The sequence below is a fragment of the Cebus imitator genome, unplaced genomic scaffold, assembly GCF_001604975.1.
Source record: "Cebus imitator isolate Cc_AM_T3 unplaced genomic scaffold, Cebus_imitator-1.0 Scaffold78, whole genome shotgun sequence".
Taxonomy (NCBI): domain Eukaryota; kingdom Metazoa; phylum Chordata; class Mammalia; order Primates; family Cebidae; genus Cebus; species Cebus imitator.
In genome coordinates, this window is record NW_016107393.1 from 2,819,950 (window position 1) to 2,827,475 (window position 7,526).

Here is a 7,526-nt window from a genome sequence, read left to right on the forward strand (position 1 = left end):
AAAAAAAAAAAAGAAAACTTCAGGCCAATATCCATGATGAACATAGATGCAAAAATCTTCAATAAAATACTGGCAAACCGATTGCAACAGCACATCAAAAAGCTTATACATCACCATCAAGCAGGCTTCATCCCAGGGATGCAAGGCTGGTTCAACATATGCAAGTCTATAAACGTAATCCATCACACAAACCAAACCAAAGACAAAAACCACATGATTATTTCAATAGATGCAGAGAAGGACTTCAACAAAATTCATCAGTGCTTTATGCTAAAAACTCTCAAACTAGGTATCAGTGGAACGTATCTCAAAATAATAAAAGCTATTTACAACAAACCCACAGCCAATATCATACTGAATGGGCAAAAACTGGAAGCATTCCCTCTTAAATCTGGCACTAGACAAGGATGCCTTCTCTCACCACTCCTGTTCGATATAGTATTGGAAGTTCTAGCCAGAACAATCAGTCAAGAAAAAGAAATAAAGTGTATTCAATTAGGAAAGTAGTAGGGCAAATTGTGTCTATATGCAGATGACATGATTATATATTTAGAAGAACCCATTGTCTCATCCCAAAATCTCCTGAAACTGATAAGCAACTTGAGCAAAGTGTCAGGATACAAAATCAATGTTCAGAAATCATAAGCATTCCTATACACCAATAACAGACTAACAGAGAGTCAAATCAAGAGCGAACTCCCATTCACGCTACAAAGAGAATAAAATGCCTAGGAATATAACTAACAAAGGATGTAAAGAACCTCTTCAAGGAGAACTACAAACCACTGCTCAAGGAAATAAGAGATGACAAACAGATGGAAAAACATTCCATGCTCATGGTGAGGAAGAATCAATATTGTGAAAATGGCCATAATGCCCAAAGTAATTTATAGATTCAATGCTATCCCCATCAAGTTACCAATGACCTTCTTCACAGAACTGGAAAAAGCCACCTTAAACTTCATATGGAACCAAAGGAGAGCCCACATAGCCGAGACAATCATAAGCAAAAAGAACAAAGCTGGAGGTATCATGCTACCTGACTTCAAACTATACTACTAGGCTACAGTAATCAAAACAGCATGGCATAGGTACCAAAACAGAGATGTAGACCAATGTGACAGAACAGAGGGCTCAGAGGCCATGCCACACATCTACAACCATATGATCTTTGACAAACCTGACAAAAGGAAGCAATGGGGAAAGGATTCCCTGTTTAATAAATGGTGTTGGGAAAACTGGCTTGCCATTTACAGAAAGCAGAAACTGGACCCCTTACTGACACCTTACTCTAAAATTAACGCCAGATGCATAAAGACTTAAATATAAGACCTAACACCATAAAAACCCTAGAAGAAAACCTAGGCAAAACCATTCAAGACACAGACATAGGCAAGGACTTCATGACTAAAACACCAAAATCATTGGCAACAAAAGCCAAATTAGACAAATGGGATCTAATTAAACTCCAGAGCTTCCGTACAGCAAAAGAAACAATCATTAGAGTGTACTGGCAACCAACAGAATGGGGAAAAATTTTTGCAATCTACCCATTTGACAAAGGGCTAATATCCAGAATCTACAAAGAACTAAAACAGATTTACAAGAAAAAAACAAACTCACTCAAAAGTCGCCAAGGATATGAATAGACACATTTCAGAAGAAGACATATATGAGGCCAAAAAACATATGAAAAAATGCTCATCATCACTGGTCATTAGAGAAATGTGAATAAAAACTACACTGAGACATCATCTCATGCCAGTTAGAATGGCGATCATCAAAAAATCTGGAGACAACAGATGATGGAGAGAATGTGGAGAAATAGGAATACTTTTACACTGTTGGTGGGAGTCTTAATTAGCTCAGCCATTGTGGAAGACAGTGTGACAATTCATCACGGATCTAGAAATAGAAATTCCATTTGACCCAGCAGTCACATTACTTGGTATATATCCAAAGAATTATAAATCGTTCTGTTATAAAGACACATGCAGACATATGTTCATTGTGACACTGTTTACAATAGCAAAGACTTGGAACCAACCCAAATGCCCATGGATGATAGACTGGACAAGGAAAATGTGGCCCATATATACCATGGAATACTATGTAGCCATAAAAAACAATGAGTTTGTGTCCTTTGTAGGGACATGAATGAATCTGGAAACCATCATTCTCAGCAAACTGACACAAGAACAGAAAATCAAGCAATGCATGTTCTTATTCACAGGCAGGTATTGAACATTGAGAACACATGGACACAGGGAGGGGAGCATCACACACTGGTGTCTGTTGTGGGGGGGCTAGTGGAGGGACAGCAGGGGGTGGGGAGGTTGGGAGAGATAACAAGGGGATAAATGCCAGATATAGGTGACGGGTGAATGGAGACAGCAAACCACCTTGTCATGTGTGTACCTCTGCAACAATCCTGCATGATCTGCACATATACTCCAGAACCCAAAGTACAAAAAAAAAGGACCACCAAGAATGTAGGATAATACAAAAGGTCTATTACATGCATTATTGGAATTCTAGAAAATAGGAATAGAGTCAAAAAAAAAAAAAAAAAAAAAGAAATGAGCAAACAAATACCTATTTCAAAATACACAAGATTAAAATTGGTTTCCATTTCCAGCAATCTGATGTATCTTAACTAATGCTATGTTGTTCTAATTCAACCATATGTGGGATTTTGTTAGAAATATCTTACTTTTATTGAATGAAAATAAAATTTTCTAAAACAAAATAAGGTATTGGAATTCTTCATACAAAACAAACATGACTCAAACTGGTCAAAGCATATCATTGCTTTCATAAAAAGGAAAATTCAAGGGATTGATCAAGTATAACTGGATCTAGGTATTGAAAAATGTCTTTAGAATCTGCCTCTCTTACTCTCTTTGTTCTGTTCTCTTTTGTGTAGTGGCATCATCCTCAGACAATCTCTTCCTGTGTGGCAAGGCTGCTTCTATGAGCTTCAATCTTAAATACTACCAGCTAAAAACCCTGAATGAAAGAAAACTCTCTTTTTCCAGATTAATTCAGCCACGATCTTGCACCTATTCCTGGACCAATTGCTGTGACTGATGAGTGAAGGTGGTGGAGTAAGCCCTGCCCAATGACATGGACACAGTCAGATTTGGTTCTGAATGGATTTAGAAAAAACAATCAAACCTGGCATATGAAGATCAGAGATGGAAAAAATCTTTTCAAGAATGAACTGATAAATGCCTTATAGAAAGGATAAGAAAGTGATGATAAGTAGTAGAAAGAACAAAGTGGTGGCCAAAAAGAAAAAAATAGGAGAAAGCAGAAATGCTGGGCTGAGGTAACTCCCACGTGGAAGTTATAAAGAAAGCAAAAAGAATTTCGCATGGAGAGTACAAATAGGTGAGAACTATATCCTTGCTTAGGCATGCGTTTAATATATTGAATGTAGAAAATGACTTAATGAAGGGTAATTTCTTATATAACATGCATATATAAGCTTCTCTCATTTACCCAGAAGTGGAGAGTGAAGTAAATTTATATTTACTGATATGTCCAAGTACTATACATATGAATGATTGCAAACTATGCAAATTATGAACTAAATAACAATCTATTTGTAATAGAGAAAAAACATATTCATTGAAAGAAAGGGGTCGATATTTTCAGTGCTCTAGAAATAGAGATCTAATTAATTCATAGATTTAAAAGGCCACTCTGACTTAGCCTCATAATTTGAGTAATAAAACTCGTCTAAAAGCTTTACGGCAAATTTATAAAATAAATGAGCAAACTTAAACCACAGTGCTTGGTCAATACAAGCATTTCTGTTGTTAGCAATTTGACTCTATCAATTCAGAAATTTAGCCATGAATTTGGGTGGCCACATGCCTCTTATTCTAAGAATATATTAGCAGGATCTTCATAAATGAATTCTCTAGAGTAAATTGAGAAAGGCATATCCCTTAGTAATCAGCTGAGTGGAAAAAAATTCTTTCATCATTTTTGGAAAATAGACTTTATTTTCTAGAGCAGCTTTAGGTTCACAGAAAAATAAAACAGAAGGTACGAAACTTCCCATATATCCTCTACCCTCACACATACATAGCCTTCCCTATTACCAACATTCCCCACCAGAGTGGTACTTTTGTTACAATTGATAAACTTACATTGATCCATTATAACCATCCAAAGTCCATAGTTTCATTAGGGTTCACTCCTGGTGTTGTATGTTCTATGGGTTTGGACAAATACATAACGACATGTATCTGCCATTACATTATCATACTGAGTAGTTTCACTGCTCTAACCATTTTCTGCATTCTGCCTATTCTTTCTTCTTTTTCATAATAGTAAACAATTTCCTAGAAGCCCCATAAAGATATGTATTAAATTAATGTTTTAAAAAGCCTCTAGAATATTAACTATATATAAAGGAATGTTTTGCTGTTTCCAATTATTTCAGTTGATTAGAACAAATATACAGAAGTGTATCTTACACGTTTTATGTGTCTGTGGCTTTAAACTGGAAACATTTACAAAGGCAGATGTCATTATTGATTTATAGTATACAATATAAAATTATAGACCAGAAAGATAATTTAATTGTAACCCATAGTCTATAGTTTCCCTGAAGAAATAGACCCAGACTATGCGAAGGGGCTATTTATAATGAGGGAAAGGTTCCAAGAGACCATGTGTACCCATTAGGCTCTGGTGGGGCTGACCTCATCCATATGCACCTGAAATTAATTCCATAGGTTGAAAGTTAATTATACATTATTATGAGGTCATGGCCTCTTTGAAAATCTGGTAACAGTTACAGAACTTCCCCCAAGCAAAATGTACATAATGCACACACACACATAGTGTATATCATTTCAGGACTTTTTTGTTCTCCCCTTGAAGGTCAGCTATGAAGCCCAGAAGTTTTGTATCAGAGTAAGTCCCTTTATATAGTAAACAAAGGAATTAATATTTCCTTTAGAATATGCGTTGAAATGAACATGTAAAACGATACCTAAGAGAACACATAAATTTATGTATTAATTTAACTTGGGAAGTCACTTCTGAAAGAATTTAAATAATGTTATTCATGACAGAATTTCCTATATTAAAATGTTAGAAAAGGAGGAAAAAATCTTTACTTATTAGGTGGCTGGGATGTTTACCTTTACCTTCACTGGGTCAAGGGCAAACAGAAGGAGGTGAAGCGAACCAAGTACTCCTGCCCTCCTATAGAGTTTTAGCCTGTGAGAGTAAAAGACCTGTAGAATGTTGATAAGAACATGCAGAGATTTGTGAGTTGGGACTTGAGAATAGTTTGGTGAAGTGTCTGCAATCCATGTGGAAGCTATTGAGAGAGAAGCAAAAGGGAAGGAGAATGTGTAAGATGTTTACTATATGTAGAGGAGGCACTAAATGTAACTTTTATGTAACAACTTTACATACATTTTAGTAAAGCTAAAAATGCAAGTGTTCTACAAGTTAGTATATTCACTTCTATAGAATTCATGTACGTATACACAAAAATGTTCATAGCAGCACTGTCAGCAGTAGTAAAATATTGGAAATACCATAGACATCTATTGATGTGATATCTTAGTGCTTTGTGTTAGTACAACAGAATATCATAGACTAGGTAATTTAAAAATAATAGAAGTTTATTTGTCTCACAATTCTGAAGGCTGGCAAGTCCAAGATAAAGGATCTGCATCTGGAAAGGACTTTCTCTGCATTGTAAGATAACAGAAGACATTGTGTGGTGACACAGCATGTGAGAGAGAGAGGGGGAGGGAGGGGCCCAAACTCATTCTTTTATCAGGAACCACTCCCATGATAACTAACCCATTCACATGATAATAGCATTAATCCATTCATGAGGGCATCTTCTCATCACCTCTGAAAGAGTCTACTTCTCAACAATGTTGCATTGGGGATTAAGTTTCTAGTATATAAACTTTGGAGGACACATTCAAACCATAGCCTATGAGAACAGATAAATAATTGTGAAATGGTCATAAAAAGGAACACACATACATATTTTAACACATCTATAACATATATGTGCACATAGATGTGTTAAAATATGTATAACCATGCCATTAAGGCTATTTAAGCATGTAGTAAAAGAAGAAAGAAATGCATGGGAATAATCAACACCCAAATCATGAAAAGTGTTATTGTTGGGAAGGAGAGAAGGGTATCTCATTTGAGGTATGTACTCAGTGACATAACCTCTATTAGCACTTTTTTCTTAAGATGGGTAATGGGTACATTTGTGTTTGTTGCATTATTCTTTGTTCTGATATATATGTCTTAACTATTTTATAAGAAAGATTTCAAACATTAAAATTAAAGGCAAACTAGCACTCAAAAGACTGAATGAGTATTAAAATGTATTTAACAAAGAAAATAATTCATTGATGAAACTTTTATCAACACAGTGGACTCCATTCACATAGATGAGATCTTCATAATATAACTCATAAAAATGTTGGATAAAAGATACACTTGAACAATTTGTGAATGTATAATCAAGCTCAAAATAAAGAGAATTCTGTGTGCCAGATGAAAAGAGAAAAATCAAAAGTAAAGCAGTGAGCAAACAGTGAAACCAGACTGAAGCTTCTGCTGGGATTCTAATGCTTTCTTAGAGGAGGTAACATGGCCTCATTCCTGAGAAGATATAGAAAACGGAAGTGACACTGCTGGATAAATGTTGCATCGTGGATGTACTGCCCTATTTGTTAAAAAGGGACCAGACAAACTCTGAGCTTGACTGGGAAAAAGAGTGGAAATGTCTTTATTTGCCCCATGCTTTCAGCAGAAAAGAAATCATGTATTAGAAGTTATTACCTCAAACTTGCACCACGCTTGGATATGGGGTACACATTTGTTGTACTTCATGACTCGGGAACGCACAGCAGAGAACAACAGAAAAACAAACAAAAATCTTTGAAATCTATTGGGTTCCAGAAGAAACAAGTAAAAAGCTATTCTGTAAGACATTTTCATAACAAAAGAGTTCAACAATATAATAATTTCTTCTGGATGCTATCTCACAATAAAAAATACAAATGACACACAAAATAAATTAGCTGAGCATCAGCAAATGCAGCAAACAAGATAATTAGGTCCTTAAGAATTGCAGATAATAGAATAAATCTAAAAAGAATTAAAATAAGATTTTCAAAATACTTAGAGTTAAAAAAGGAATAGGAACTATTGCGAAAAAGGACACTATGAAAAGAGAAAGGATTGATTTTTTTTTTCTGTTTTTGGTGACAGGGTCTAGCTCTGCTGTCCAGGCTGGAGTGCAGTGACATCATCTTGTCTCGCTGCAACTTCTGCCTCCCGGGCTCAAGTGAACCTCCCACCTCAGCCTGCCAAGTAGCTGGGACTACAGGCGTGCGCCGCCACACTTTTTGTAGAGGTGGAATTTTACCATGTTGCCCAGGCTGGTTTCCAACACCTGAGCTCAGGCAAGCTGCCTGCTTCAGCCTCCCAAAGGGCTGGGATTATAGGCGCAAGCC